Below are 17,105 nucleotides of genomic sequence, written 5' to 3'. Positions count from 1 at the left end.
AAGTGCGCATGGTGACTGTTGTATACAACCCGATGCAATTTCTGTGTTTCAGCAACACTCTGATAGTCAACAGATTACAGAATGACACCAGATGTGCATCGGAAACTACTACAGGTCTTCCAGGGAACGATCAAAGCGTAAACTGTTTGAGACATTACTCCCGTGGAGGAAAGTGCGCATGGTGACTGTTGTATACAATCCCGATGCAATTTCTGGGTTTCATCAACACTCTGATGGTCCACCCATTACAGAATGCCGCCAGATGTGCATCGGAAACTACTACTGGTCTTCCAGGGAACGATCTAAGCATAAACTGTTTGAGACATTTCTCCCATGGAGGAAAGTACGCATGGTGACTGTTGTATTCAATCCCGATGCAATTTCTGTGTTTTAGCAACACTCTGATAGTCCACAGATTACAGAATGACACCAGATGTGCATCGGAAACTACTACAGGTCTTCCAGGGAACGATCAAAGCGTAAACTGTTTGAGACATTACTCCCGTGGAGGAAAGTGCGCATGGTGACTGTTGTATTCAATCCCGATGCAATTTCTGTTTTTCATCAACACTTTGAAGGTCCACAGATTACAGAATGCCTCCAGATGTGCATCGGAAAATACTACTGGTCTTCCAGGAATCGATCAAAGCGTAGACTGTTTGAGACATTACTACCATGGAGGAAAGTGCGCATGGTGGCTGTTGTATTCATTCCCGATGCAATTTATGTGATTCAACAACACTCTGATTGTCCACAGATTACAGAATGTCACCAGATGTGCATCAGAAAATACTACTGGTCTTCCAGGAATCGATCAAAGCGTAGACTGATTGAGACATTACTCCCATGAAGAAAGTGCGCATGGTGACTGTTGTATTCAATCCCGATGCTATTTATGTGTTACAACAACACTCTGATAGTCCCAGGTTACAGACTGCCTCCAGATGGGCATCGGAAACTACTACTGGTCTTCCAGGGAACGATCAAATCGTAGACTGTTTGAGACATTACTCCCATGGGGGAAAATTGCCAATGGTGACTGTTGTATACAATCCAGATGCAATTTCTGTGTTTCAGCAACACTCTGATAGTCTACACATTACAGAATGCTCCCAGATGTGCATCGGAAACTACTACTGGTCTTCCAGGGAACGATCAAAGCGTAAACTATTTGAGACATTACTCCCATGGAGGAAAGTGCGCATGGTGAATGTTGTATTCAATCCCGATGCATTTTCTGTGTTTCAACAACACTCAGATGGTCCACAGATTACAGAAGGCCCCAGATGTGCATCGTAAACTACTACTGGTCTTGCAGGGAACGATCAAAGCGTAGACTGTTTGAGACATTACTCCCATGGAGGAAAGTGCGCATGGAGACTGTTGTATTCAATCCTGATACAATCTCTGTGTTTCATCAACTCTCTGATAGTCCACAGATTACAGAATGCCTCCAGATATGCATCGGAAACTACTACTGGCCTTCCAGGGGACGATCAAACCATAGACTCTTTGAGACATTACTCCCATGGAGGAAAGTGCGCATGGTGACTGTTGTATTCAATCACGATGTAATTTCTGTGTTTCATCAACACTCTGATAGTCCACACATTACAGAAGGCCCCAGATGTGCATCGGAAACTACTACTGGTCTTCCAGGGACCGATCTAAACGTAAACTGTTTGAGAAATTACTCCCATGAAGGAAAGTGCGCATGGTGACTGTTGTATTCAATCCCGATGCAATTTATGTGTTTCAAAGACACTCTGATAGTCCACAGGTTACAGAATGCCTCCAGATAGGCATCGAAAACTACTACTGGTCTTCCAGGGAACGATCTAAGCGTAAACTGTTTGAGAAATTACTCCCATGGAGGAAAGTGCGCATGGTGACTGTTGTATTCAATCCCGATACAATTTCTGTGTTTCATCAACACTCTGATAGTCCACAGATTACAGAATGCCTCCAGATGTGCATTGGAAACTACTACTGGTTTTCCAGGGAACGATCAAAACGTAGACTGTTTGAGACATTACTCCAATGGAGGAAAGTGCGCATGGTGACTGTTGTATTCAATCCCGATGCAATTTCATTGTTTCATCAACACTCTGATAGTCCACCCAATAAAGAATGCCCCCAGATGTGCATCGGAAACAACTATTGGTCTTCCAGGGAACGATCAAAACGTAAACTGTTTAAGACATTTCTCCCGTGGAGGAAAGTGCGCATGGTGACTGTTGGATTCAATCCCGATGCAATTTCTGTGTTTTATCAACACTCTGATAGTCCACAGATTACAGAATGACAAGAGATGTGCATCGGAAACTACTACTGGTCTTCCAGGGAACGATCAAAGCGTAAACTGTTTGAGACATTACTCCCATGGAGAAAAGTGCGCATGGTGACTGTTGTATTCAATCCCGATGCAATTTGTGTGTTTCATCGACACTCTGATGGTCCACACATTACAGAAGGCCCCCAGATATGCATCGGAAAATACTACTGGTCTTCCAGGTAACGATCAAAGCGTAAACTGTTAGAAACATTACTCCCATGAAGGAAAGTGCACATGGTGACTGTTGTATTCAATCCCGATGCAATTTCTGTGTTTCAACAACACTCCGATATTCCACAGATTACAGAATGCCTCCAGATGTGCATCGGAAACTACTACTGGTCTTCCAGGGAACGATCAAAACGTAGACTGTTTGAGACATTACTCCCGTGGAGGAAAGTGCGCATGGTGACTGTTGTATACAATCCCGATGCAATTTCTGGGTTTCATCAACACTCTGATGGTCCACCCATTACAGAATGCCGCCAGATGTGCATCGGAAACTACTACTGGTCTTCCAGGGAACGATCTAAGCATAAACTGTTTGAGACATTTCTCCCATGGAGGAAAGTACGCATGGTGACTGTTGTATTCAATCCCGATGCAATTTCTGTGTTTTAGCAACACTCTGATAGTCCACAGATTACAGAATGACACCAGATGTGCATCGGAAACTACTACAGGTCTTCCAGGGAACGATCAAAGCGTAAACTGTTTGAGACATTACTCCCGTGGAGGAAAGTGCGCATGGTGACTGTTGTATTCAATCCCGATGCAATTTCTGTTTTTCATCAACACTTTGAAGGTCCACAGATTACAGAATGCCTCCAGATGTGCATCGGAAAATACTACTGGTCTTCCAGGAATCGATCAAAGCGTAGACTGTTTGAGACATTACTACCATGGAGGAAAGTGCGCATGGTGGCTGTTGTATTCATTCCCGATGCAATTTATGTGATTCAACAACACTCTGATTGTCCACAGATTACAGAATGTCACCAGATGTGCATCAGAAAATACTACTGGTCTTCCAGGAATTGATCAAAGCGTAGACTGATTGAGACATTACTCCCATGAAGAAAGTGCGCATGGTGACTGTTGTATTCAATCCCGATGCTATTTATGTGTTACAACAACACTCTGATAGTCCCAGGTTACAGACTGCCTCCAGATGGGCATCGGAAACTACTACTGGTCTTCCAGGGAACGATCAAATCGTAGACTGTTTGAGACATTACTCCCATGGGGGAAAATTGCCAATGGTGACTGTTGTATACAATCCAGATGCAATTTCTGTGTTTCAGCAACACTCTGATAGTCTACACATTACAGAATGCTCCCAGATGTGCATCGGAAACTACTACTGGTCTTCCAGGGAACGATCAAAGCGTAAACTATTTGAGACATTACTCCCATGGAGGAAAGTGCGCATGGTGAATGTTGTATTCAATCCCGATGCATTTTCTGTGTTTCAACAACACTCAGATGGTCCACAGATTACAGAAGGCCCCAGATGTGCATCGTAAACTACTACTGGTCTTGCAGGGAACGATCAAAGCGTAGACTGTTTGAGACATTACTCCCATGGAGGAAAGTGCGCATGGAGACTGTTGTATTCAATCCTGATACAATCTCTGTGATTCATCAACTCTCTGATAGTCCACAGATTACAGAATGCCTCCAGATATGCATCGGAAACTACTACTGGCCTTCCAGGGGACGATCAAACCATAGACTCTTTGAGACATTACTCCCATGGAGGAAAGTGCGCATGGTGACTGTTGTATTCAATCACGATGTAATTTCTGTGTTTCATCAACACTCTGATAGTCCACACATTACAGAAGGCCCCAGATGTGCATCGGAAACTACTACTGGTCTTCCAGGGACCGATCTAAACGTAAACTGTTTGAGAAATTACTCCCATGAAGGAAAGTGCGCATGGTGACTGTTGTATTCAATCCCGATGCAATTTATGTGTTTCAAAGACACTCTGATAGTCCACAGGTTACAGAATGCCTCCAGATAGGCATCGAAAACTACTACTGGTCTTCCAGGGAACGATCTAAGCGTAAACTGTTTGAGAAATTACTCCCATGGAGGAAAGTGCGCATGGTGACTGTTGTATTCAATCCCGATACAATTTCTGTGTTTCATCAACACTCTGATAGTCCACAGATTACAGAATGCCTCCAGATGTGCATTGGAAACTACTACTGGTTTTCCAGGGAACGATCAAAACGTAGACTGTTTGAGACATTACTCCAATGGAGGAAAGTGCGCATGGTGACTGTTGTATTCAATCCCGATGCAATTTCATTGTTTCATCAACACTCTGATAGTCCACCCAATAAAGAATGCCCCCAGATGTGCATCGGAAACAACTATTGGTCTTCCAGGGAACGATCAAAACGTAAACTGTTTAAGACATTTCTCCCGTGGAGGAAAGTGCGCATGGTGACTGTTGGATTCAATCCCGATGCAATTTCTGTGTTTTATCAACACTCTGATAGTCCACAGATTACAGAATGACAAGAGATGTGCATCGGAAACTACTACTGGTCTTCCAGGGAACGATCAAAGCGTAAACTGTTTGAGACATTACTCCCATGGAGAAAAGTGCGCATGGTGACTGTTGTATTCAATCCCGATGCAAGTTGTGTGTTTCATCGACACTCTGATGGTCCACACATTACAGAAGGCCCCCAGATATGCATCGGAAAATACTACTGGTCTTCCAGGTAACGATCAAAGCGTAAACTGTTAGAAACATTACTCCCATGAAGGAAAGTGCACATGGTGACTGTTGTATTCAATCCCGATGCAATTTCTGTGTTTCAACAACACTCTGATATTCCACAGATTACAGAATGCCTCCAGATGTGCATCGGAAACTACTACTGGTCTTCCAGGGAACGATCAAAACGTAGACTGTTTGAGACATTACTCATATGGAGGAAAGTGCGCATGGTGACTGTTGTATTCAATCCCTATGCAATTTCAGTGTTTCATCAACACTCTGATATTCCACACATTACAGAATGCCCATAGATGTGCATCGGAAACTACTACTGGTTTTCCAGGGAACGATCAAAGCGTAAAATCTTTGATACATTACTCCCATGGAGGAAAGTACGCATGGTAACTGTTGTATACAACCCGATGCAATTTCTGTGTTTCATCAACAATAAGATAGTCGACACATTACAGAAGGCCTCCAGATGTACATCGGAAATTACTACTGGTCTTCCTGGGAACGATCAAAGCGTAGACTGTTTGAGACATTCCTCCCATGGAGGAAAGTGCGCATGGGGACTGTTGTATTCAATCCCGATGCAATTACTGTGTTTCATCAACACTCTGATAGTGAACAGATTACAGAATGACACCAGATGTGCATCGGAAACTACTACTGGTCTTCCAGGGAACGATCAAAGCGTGGACTGTTTGAGACATTACTCCAATGGAGGAAAGTGCGCATGGTGACTATTGTGTTTAATCCTGATGCAATTTCTGTGTTTCATCAACACTCTGATAGTCCACACATTACAGAATTCCAACAGATGTGAATCGGAAACTACTACTGGTCTTCCAGGGAACGATCAAAGCGCAAACTGTTAGAGACATTACTCCCATGGAGGAAAGTGCTCATGGTGACTGTTGTATTCAATCCCGATGCAATTTCAGTGTTTCTTCAACACTCTGATATTCCACACATTATAGAATGCCCATAGATGTGCATCGGAAACTACTACTGGTCTTCCAGGGAACGATCAAAGCGTAAACTGTTTGAGACATTACTCCCATGGAGGAAAGTGCGCATGGTGACTGTTGTATACAACCCGATGCAATTTCTGTGTCTCAGCAACACTCTGATAGTCAACAGATTACAGAATGACACCAGATGTGCATCGGAAACTACTACAGGTCTTCCAGGGAACGATCAAAGCGTAAACTGTTTGAGACATTACTCCTGTGGAGGAAAGTGCGCATGGTGAGTGTTGTATACAATCCCGATGCAATTTCTGGGTTTCATCAACACTCTGATGGTCCACCCATTACAGAATGCCGCCAGATGAGCATCGGAAACTACTACTGGTCTTCCAGGGAACGATCTAAGCATAAACTGTTTAAGACATTTCTCCCATGGAGGAAAGTACGCATGGTGACTGTTGTATTCAATCCCGATGCAATTTCTGTGTTTTATCAACACTCTGATAGTCCACAGATTACAGAATGACACCAGATGTGCATCGGAAACTACTACTGGTCTTCCAGGGAACGATCAAAGCGTGGACTCTTTGAGACATTAGTCCCATGGAGGAAAGTGCGCATGGTGACTGTTGTATTTAATCCCGATGCAATTTCTGTGTTTCATCAACACTCTGATAGTCCACACATTACAGAATGCCCCCAGATTTAATCGGAAACTACTACTGGTCTTCCAGGTAAAGATCAAAGCGCAAAATGTTAGAGACATTACTCCCATGGAGGAAAGTGCGCATGGTGACTGTTGTATTCAATCCCGATGAAATTTCTGTTTTTCATCAACACTTTGAAGGTCCACAGATTACAGAATGCCTCCAGATGTGCATCGGAAAATACTACTGGTCTTCCAGGATTCGATCAAAGCGTAGACTATTTGAGACATTACTACCATGGAGGAAAGTGCGCATGGTGGCTGTTGTATTCATTCCCGATGCAATTTATGTGATTCAACAACACTCTGATTATCCACAGATTACAGATTGTCACCAGATGTGCATCAGAAAATACTACTGGTCTTCCAGGAATCGATCAAAGCGTAGACTGATTGAGACATTACTCCCATGAAGAAAGTGCGCATGGTGACTGTTGTATTCAATCCCGATGCTATTTATGTGTTTCAACAACACTCTGATAGTCCCAGGTTACAGACTGCCTCCAGATAGGCATCGGAAACTACTACTGGTCTTCCAGGGAACGATCAAATCGTAGACTGTTTGAGACATTACTCCCATGGGGGAAAATTGCCAATGGTGACTGTTGTATACCATCCAGATGCAATTTCTGTGTTTCAGCAACACTCTGATAGTCTACACATTACAGAATGCCCCCAGATGTGCATCGGAAACTACTACTGGTCTTCCAGGGAACGATCAAAGCGTAAACTGTTTGAGACATTACTCCCATGGAGGAAAGTGCGCATGGTGACTGTTGTATACAATCCCGATGCAATTTCTGTGTTTCATCAACACTTTGATAGTCCACAGATTTCAGAATGCCTCCAGATGTGCATCGGAAACTACTACTGGTCTTCCAGGGAACGATCAAAGCGTAGACTGTTCGAGACATTACTCCCATCTAGGAAAGTCGGCATGGTGACTGTTGTATTAAATCCAGATGCAATTTCTGTGTTTCATCAACACTTTGAAGCTCCACAGATTACAGAATGCCTCCAGATTGCAGGGAACGATTAAAGCGTAGACTGTTTGAGACATTATTCCCATGGAGGAAAGTGCGCATGGTGACTGTTGTATTCAATCCCGATACAATTTCTGTGTTTCATCAACACTCTGATAGTCCACAGATTACAGAATGACACCAGATGTGCATCGGAAACTACTACTGGTCATCCAGGGAACGACCAAAACGTAGACTGTTTGAGACATTACTCCCATGGGGGAAAATTGCCAATGGTGACTGTTGTATACAATCCCGATGCAATTTCTGTGTTTCAACAAAACTCTGATATTCCACAGATTACAGAATGCCTCCAGATGTGCATCGGAAACTACTACTGGTCTTCCAGGGAGCGATCAAAGCGTAGACTGTTTGAGACATTACTCCCATGGAGGATAATTGCGCATGGTGCCTGTTGTATACAATCCCGATGCAATTTCTGTGTTTCAACAACACTCTGTTAGTCCACAAATTACAGAATGCCCCCAGATATTCATCGGAAACTACTACTGGTCTTCCAGGAACGATCAAAGCGTAAACTGTTTGAGACATTACTCCCATGGAGGAAAATGCGCATGGTGAGTGTTGTATTCAATCCTGATGCAATTTCTGTGTTTCATAAACACTCTGATGGTCCACAGATTACAGAAGGCCCCAGATGTGCATCGTAAACTACAACTGGTCTTGCAGGGAACGATCAAAGCGTAGACTGTTTGAGACATTACTCCCATGGAGGAAAGTGCGCATGGTGACTGTTGTATTTAATCCCGGTGCATTTTCTGTGTTTCATCAACACTCTGATAGTCCACACATTACAGAATGCCCACAGATATGCATCGGAAACTACTACTGGTCTTCCAGGGTACGATCAAGGCGCAAACTCTTAGAGACATTACTCCCATTGAGGAAAGTGCGCATGGTGACTGTTGTATTCCACCCCTATGCTATTTCAGTGTTTCATCAACACTCTGATATTCCACACATTACAGAATGCCTATAGATGTGCATCGGAAACTAGTACTGGTTTTCCAGTGAACGATCAAAGCGTAAACTCTTTGATACATTACTCCCATGGAGGAAAGTACGCATGGTGACTGTTGTATACAACCCGATGCAATTTCTGTGTTTCATCAACAATAAGATAGTCGACACATACAGAAGGCCTCCAGATGTGCATCGGAAATTACAACTGGTCATCCAGGGAACGATCAAAGCGTAGACTGTTTGAGACATTCCTCCCATGGAGGAAAGTGCGCATGGGGACTGTTGTATTCAATCCCGATGCAATTTCTGTGTTTCATCAACACTTTGAAGGTCCACTGATTACAGAATGCCTCCAGATGTGCATCGGAAAATGCTACTGGTCTTCCAGGAATCGATCAAAGCGTAGACTGTTTGAGACATTACTCCCACGGAGGAAAGTGCGCATGGTGACTGTTGTATTCATTCCCGATGCAATTTATGTGTTTCAACAACACTCTGATAGTCCACAGATTACAGAATGCCTCCAGATATGCATCGGAAACTACTACTGGTCTTCTAGGGAACGATCAAAGCGTAGATTGTTTGAGACATTACTCCCATGGAGGAAAGTGCGCATCGTGAATGTTGTATTCAATCCTGATGCAATTTCTGTGTTTCAACAACACTCTGATAGTCCACAGATTACAGAATGACACAAGACGTGCATCGGAAACTACTACTGGTCTTCCAGGGAACGATCAAAACGTAAACTGTTTAAGACAATACTCCCATGGAGGAAAGTGCGCATGGTGACTGTTGTATTCAATCCCGATGCAATTTCAGTGTTTCATCAACACTCTGATATTCCACACTTTATAGAATGCCCATAGATATGCATCGGAAACTACTACTGGTCTTCCAGGGAACGATCAAAGCGTAAACTGTTTGAGACATTACTCCCATGGAGGAAAGTGCGCATGGTGACTGTTGTATACAACCCAATGCAATTTCTGCGTTTCGTCAACAATCTGATAGTCGACACATTACAGAAAGCCTCCAGATGTGCATCGGAAATTACTACTGGTCTTCCAGGGAACGATCAAAACGTAGTCTGTTTGAGACATTACTCCCATGGGGGAAAGTGCGCATGGGGACTGTTGTATTCAATCCCGATGCAATTTATGTGTTTCAACAACTCTCTGATAGTCCACAGATTACAGAATGCCTCCAGATATGCATCGGAAACTACTACTTGTCTTTCATGGAACGATCAAAGCGTAGACTGTTTGAGACATTACACCCATGGAGGATAGTGCGCATGGTGACTGTTGTATTCAATCCCGATGCAATTTATTTGTTTCAACAACACTCTGATAGTCCACAGATTACAGAATGCCTCCAGATATGCATCGGAAACTACTACTTGTCTTTCAGGGAACGATCAAAGCGTAGACTGTTCGAGACATTACTCCCACTGAGGAAAGTGCGCATGGTGACTGTTGTATTTAATCCCGATGCAATTTCTGTGTTTCAACAACACTCTGATAGTCCACAGATTACAGAATGACACCAGATGCATCGGAAACTACTACTGGTCTTCCAGGGAACGACCAAAACGTAGACTGTTTGAGACATTATACCCATGGGAGAAAATTGCCAATGGTGACTGTTGTATACAATGCAGATGCAATTTCTGTGTTTCATCAACACTCTGATAGTCAACAGATTACAGAATGACACCAGATGTGCATCGGAAACTACTACAGGTCTTCCAGGGAACGATCAAAGCGTAAACTGTTTGAGACATTACTTCCGTGGAGGAAAGTGCGCATGGTGACTATTGTATACAATCCCGATGCAATTTCTGGGTTTCATCAACACTCTGATGGTCCACCCATTACAGAATGCCGCCAGATGTGCATCGGAAACCACTACTGGTCTTCCAGGGAACGATCAAAACGTAAACTGTTTAAGACATTTCTCCCATGCAGGAAATGCGCATGGTGACTGTTGTATTCAATCCCGATGCAATTTCTGTGTTTTATCAACACTCTGATAGTCCACAGATTACAGAATGACACCAGATGTGCATCGGAAACTACTACTGGTCTTCCAGGGAACGATCAAAGGGTGGACTGTTTGAGACATTACTCCCATGGAGGTAAGTGCGCATGGTGCTTGTTGTACTTAATCCCGATGGAATTTCTGTGTTTCATCAACACTCTGATAGTCCACACATTACAAAATGCCCCCAGATGTGCATCGGAAACTACTACTGGTCTTCCAGGTAACGATCAAAGCGCAAACTGTTAGAGACATTACTCCCATGGTGGAAAGTGCGCATGGTGACTGTTGTATTCAATCCCGATGCAATTTCTGTTTTTCATCAACACTTTGAAGGTCCACAGATTACAGAATGCCTCCAGATGTGCATCGGAAAATACTACTGGACTTCCAGGAATCGATCAAAGCGTGGACTGTTTGAGACATTACTACCATGGAGGAAAGTGCGCATGGTGACTGTTCTATTCATTCCCGATGCAATTTATGTGTTTCAACAACACTCTGATTGTCCACAGATTACAGAATGTCACCAGATGTGCATCGGAAAATACTACTGGTCTTCCAGGAATCGATCAAAGCGTAGACTAATTGAGACATTACTTCCATGAAGGAAAGTGCGCATGGTGACTGTTGTATTCAATCCCGATGGAATTTATGTGTTTCATCAACACTTTGAAGGTCCACAGATTACAGAATGCCTCCAGATTGCAGGGAACGATTAAATCGTAGACAGTTTGAGACATTACTCCCATGGAGGAAAGTGCGCATGGTGACTGTTGTATTCAATCCCGATACAATTTCTGTGTTTCATCAACACTCTGATAGTCCACAGATTACAGAATGACACCAGATGTGCATCGGAAACTACTACTGGTCTTCCAGGGAACGACCAAAACGTAGACTGTTTGAGACATTACTCCCATGGGGGAAAATTGCCAATGGTGACTGTTGTATACAATCCCGATGCAATTTCTGTGTTTCAACAACACTCTGATATTCCACAGATTACAGAATGCCTCCAGATAGGCATCGGAAACTACTACTGGTCTTCCAGGGAACGATCAAAGCGTAGACTGTTTGAGACATTACTCCCATGGAGGATAATTGCGCATGGTGCCTGTTGTATACAATCCCGATGCAATTTCTGTGTTTCAACAACACTCTGTTAGTCCACAAATTACAGAATGCCCCCAGATATTCATCGGAAACTACTACCGGTCTTCCAGGAACGATCAAAGCGTAAACTGTTTGAGACATTACTCCCATGGAGGAAAATGCGCATGGTGACTGTTATATTCAATCCTGATGCAATTTCTGTGTTTCATAAACACTCTGATAGTCGACACATTACAGAAGGCCCCCAGATGTGCATCGGAAACTACTACTGGTCTTCCAGGGAACGATCAAAGCGTAAACTGTTTGAGACATTACTCCCATGAAAGAAAGTGCGCATGGTGACTGCTGTATTCAATCCCGATGCAATTTCTGTATTTCATCAACACTCTAATAGTCCACACATTACAGAATGTTACCAGATGTGCATCGGAAACTACTACTGGTCTTCCAGGGAACGATCAAAGCGTAGACTGTTTGAGACATTACTCCCATGGGGGAAAATTGCCAATGGTGACTGTTGTGTACAATCCCGATGCAATTTCTGTGTTTCAACAACACTCTGATATTCCACAGATTACAGAATGCCTCCAGATAGGCATCGGAAACTACTACTGGTCTTCCAGTTAACGATCAAAGCGTAGACTGTTTGAGACATTACTCCCATGGAGGATAATTGCGCATGGTGCCTGTTGTATACAATCCCGATGCAATTTCTGTGTTTCATCAACACTCTGATAGTCCACAGATTTCAGAATGCCCCAGATATTCATCGGATACTACTACTGTTCTTCCAGAGAACGATCAAAGCGTAAACTGTTTGCGACATTACTCCCATGGAGGAAAATGCGCATGGTGACTGTTGTATTCAATCCTGATGCAATTTCTGTGTTTCATAAACACTCTGATAGTCCACACATTACAGAAAGCCCCCAGATGTGCATCGGAAACTACTACTGGTCTTGCAGGGAACGATCAGAGCGTAAACTGTTTGAGACATTACTCCCATGAAAGAAAGTGCGCATGGTGACTGCTGTATTCAGTCCCGATGCAATTTCTGTGTTTCATCAACACTCTGATAGTCCACACACTACAGAATGTTACCAGATGTGCATCGGAGACTACTACTGGTCTTAGAGGGAACGATCAAAGCGTAGACTGTTTGGGACATTACTGCCATGGAGGAAAGTGCGCATGGTGCCTGTTGTATTCAATCCCGATGCAATTTCTGCGTTTCATCAACACTCTGATAGTCCACACATTAAAGAAGGCCCCAGATGTGCATCGGAAACTCTTACTGGTCTTCCAGGGAACGATCAAAGCGTAAACTGTTAGAGACATTACTCCCATGGTGGAAAGTGCGCATGGTGACTGTTGTATGCAATCCCGATGCATTTTCTGTGTTTCATCAACACTGTGACGGTCCACAGATTACAGAAGGCCCCCAGATGTGCATCGGAATCTACTACTGGTCTTGCAGGGAACGATCAAAGCGTAGACTGTTTGAGACATTACTCCCATGGAGGAAAGTGCGCATGGTGACTGTTGTATTCAATCCCGATACAATATCTGTGTTTCATCAACACTCAGATAGTCCACAGATTACAGAATGCCTCCAGATATGCATCGGAAACTACTACTGGTCTTCCAGGTAACGATGAAAGCGTAGACTGTTTGAGACATTACTCCCATTCAGGAAAGTGCGCATGTTGACTGTTGTATTCAATCCCGATGCAATTTCTGTGTTTCATCATCACTCTGATAGTCCACACATTACAGAAGGCACAAGATGTGCATTGGAAACTACTACTGGTCTTCCAGGGAACGATCTAAGCGTAAACTGTTTGAGAAATTACCCCCATGGAGGAAAGTGCGCATGGTGACTGTTGTATTCAATCCCGATGCAATTTATGTGTTTCAACAACACTCTTATAGTCCACAGATTACAGAATGCCTACAGATATGCATCAGAAACTACTACTGGTCTTCCAGGGAACGATCAAAGCGTAGACTGTTCGAGACATCACTCCCATGGAGGAAAGTGCGCGTGGTGACTGTTGTATTCAATCCCGATGCAATTTCTGTGTTTCAACAACACTCTGATAGTCCACAGATTACAGAATGACACCAGATGTGCATCGGAAACTACTACTGGTCTTCCAGCGAACGACCAAAACGTAGACTGTTTGAGACATACACCCATGGGGGAAAATTGCCAATGGTGACTGTTGTATACAATCCCGATGCAATTTCTGTTTTTCAACAACACTCTGATATTCCACAGATTACAGAATTCCTTCAGATAGGCATCGGAAACTACTACTTGTCTTCCAGGGAACGATCAAAGCGTAGACTGTTTGAGACATTACTCCCATGGAGGATAATTGCGCATGGTGACTGTTGTATACAAACCCGATGCAATTTCTGTGTTTCAACAACACTCTGATAGTCCACACATTACAGAATGCCCCAGATATTCATCGGAAACTACTACTGGTCTTCCAGAGAACGATCAAAGCGTAAACTGTTTGCGACATTACTCCCATGGAGGAAAATGCGCATGGTGACTGTTGTATGCAATCCTGATGCAATTTCTGTGTTTCATAAACACTCTGATAGTCCACACATTACAGAAAGCCCCCAGATGTGCATCGGAAACTACTACTGGTCTTCCAGGGAACAATCAGAGCGTAAACTGTTTGAGACATTACTCCCATGAAAGAAAGTGCGCATGGTGACTGCTGTATTCAGTCCCGATGCAATTTCTGTGTTTTATCAACACTCTGCTAGTCCACAGATTACAGAATGACACCAGATGTGCATCGGAAACTACAACTGGTCTTCCAGGGAACGATCAAAGCGCAAACTGTTAGAGACATTACTCCCATGGAGGAAAGTGCGCATGGTGACTGTTCTATTTAATCCCGATGCAATTTCTGTGTTTCACCAACACTCTGATAGTCCACACATTACAGAATGCCCCCAGATGTGCATCGGAAACTACTACTGGTCTTCCAGGTAACGATCAAAGCGCAAACTGTTAGAGACATTACTCCCATGGAGGGAAGTGCGCATGGTGACTGTTGTATTCAATCCCGCTGCAATTTGTGTGTTTCATCGACACTCTGATGGTCCACACATTACAGAAGGCCCCCAGATGTGCATCGGAAACTACTACTGGTCTTCCAGGGAACGATCAAAGCGTAAACTGTTTGAGTCATTACTCCCATGGAGGAAAGTGCGCATGGTGACTGTTGTATTCAATCCCGATGCAATTTCTGTGTTTCATCAACACTCTGATAGTCCACACATTACAGAATGACACGAGATGTGCATCGGAAACTACTACTGGTCTTCTACGGATCGATCAAAGCGTAGACTGTTTGAGACATTTCTCCCATGGAGGAAAGTGCGCATGGTGACTGTTGTATTCAATCACGATGCAATTTCTGTGTTTCAGCAACAATCTGATAGTCTACACATTACAGAATGCCCCCAGATATGCATCGGAAAATACTACTGGTCTTCCAGGGAACGATCAAAGCGTAAACTGTTTGAGACATTACTCCCATGGAGGAAAGTGCGCATTGTGACTGTTGTATACAATCCCGATGCAATTTCTGTGTTTCATCAACACTCTGATAGTCCACACATTACAGAATGCCCCCAGATGCGCATCGGAAACTACTACTGGTCTTCCAGGGAACGATCAAAACGTAAACTGTTTAAGACAATACTCCAATGGAGGAAAGTGCGCATGGTGACTGTCGTATTCAATCCCGATGCAATTTCAGTGTTTCATCAACACTCTGATATTCCACACATTACACAATGCCCATAGATGTGCATCGGAAGCTACTACTGGTCTTCCAGGGAACGATCAAAGCGTAAACTGTTTGAGACATTACTCTCATGGAGGAAAGTACGCATGGTGACTGTTGTATTCAATCCCGATGCAATTTCTGTGTTTCATCAACACTCTGATAGTCCACACATTACAGAATGCCCCCAGATGTGCATCGGAAACTACTATTGTTCTTCCAGGGAAAGATCAAAGCGTAAACTGTTTGAGACATTACTCCCATCGAGGAAAGTGCGCATGGTTACTGTTGTATTCAATACCGATGCAATTTCAGTGTTTCATCAACACTCTGATAGTCCACAGATTACAGAATGCGCCCGGATGTGCATCAGAAACTACTATTGGTCTTCCAGGGAAAGATCAAAGCGTAAACTGTTTGAGACATTACTCCCATCGCGGAAAGTGCGCATGATGACTGTTGTATTCAATCCCGATGCAATTTCAGTGTTTCATCAACACTTTGAAGGTCCACAGATTACCGAATGCCTCCAGATGTGCATCGGAAACTACTACTGGTCTTCCAGGAATCGATCAAAGCGTAGACTTTTTGAGACATTACTCCTATGGAGGAAAGTGCGAATGGTGACTGTTGTATTGAATCCCGATGCAATTTATGTGTTTCATCAACACTCTGATAGTCCACACATTACAGAAGGCCCCCAGATGTGCATCGGAAGCTACTACTGGTCTTGCAGGGAACGATCAAAGCGTAGACTGTTTGAGTCATTTCCCCCATGGGGGGAAGTGCGCATGGTGACTGTTTTATTCAATCCCGATGCAATTCCTTTGTTTTATCAACACTCTGATAGTCCACAAATTCCAGAAGGCCCCCAGATGTGCTTCGGAAACTACTACTGTTCCTGCAGGGAACGATCAAAGCGTAGACAGTTTGAGACATTACTCCCATGGAGGAAAGTTCGCATGGTGACTCTTGTATTCAATCCTGATGCAATTTATGTGTTTCATCAACACTCTGATAGTCCACCAATTACAGAAGGCCCCCAGATGTGCATCGGTAACTACTACTGGTCTTCCAGGAAACGATCAAAGCATAGAGTGTTGAGACATTACTCCCGTGGAGGAAAGTGTGCATGGTGACTGTAGTATTCAATCCCGATGCAATTTCTGTGTTTCATCAACACTCTGATTGTCCACAGATTACAGAATGACACCAGATGTGCATCGGAAACTACTACTGGTCTTCCAGGGAACGACCAAAACGTAGACTGTTTGAGACATTACACCCATGGGGGAAAATTGACAATGGTGGCTGTTGTATACAATCCCGATGCAATTTCTGTGTTTCAACAACACTCTGATATTCCA

Source organism: Schistocerca gregaria, chromosome 1 (genome assembly GCF_023897955.1).
Source record: "Schistocerca gregaria isolate iqSchGreg1 chromosome 1, iqSchGreg1.2, whole genome shotgun sequence".
Taxonomy (NCBI): domain Eukaryota; kingdom Metazoa; phylum Arthropoda; class Insecta; order Orthoptera; family Acrididae; genus Schistocerca; species Schistocerca gregaria.
Note: the sequence above shows the minus strand (reverse complement) of the source record.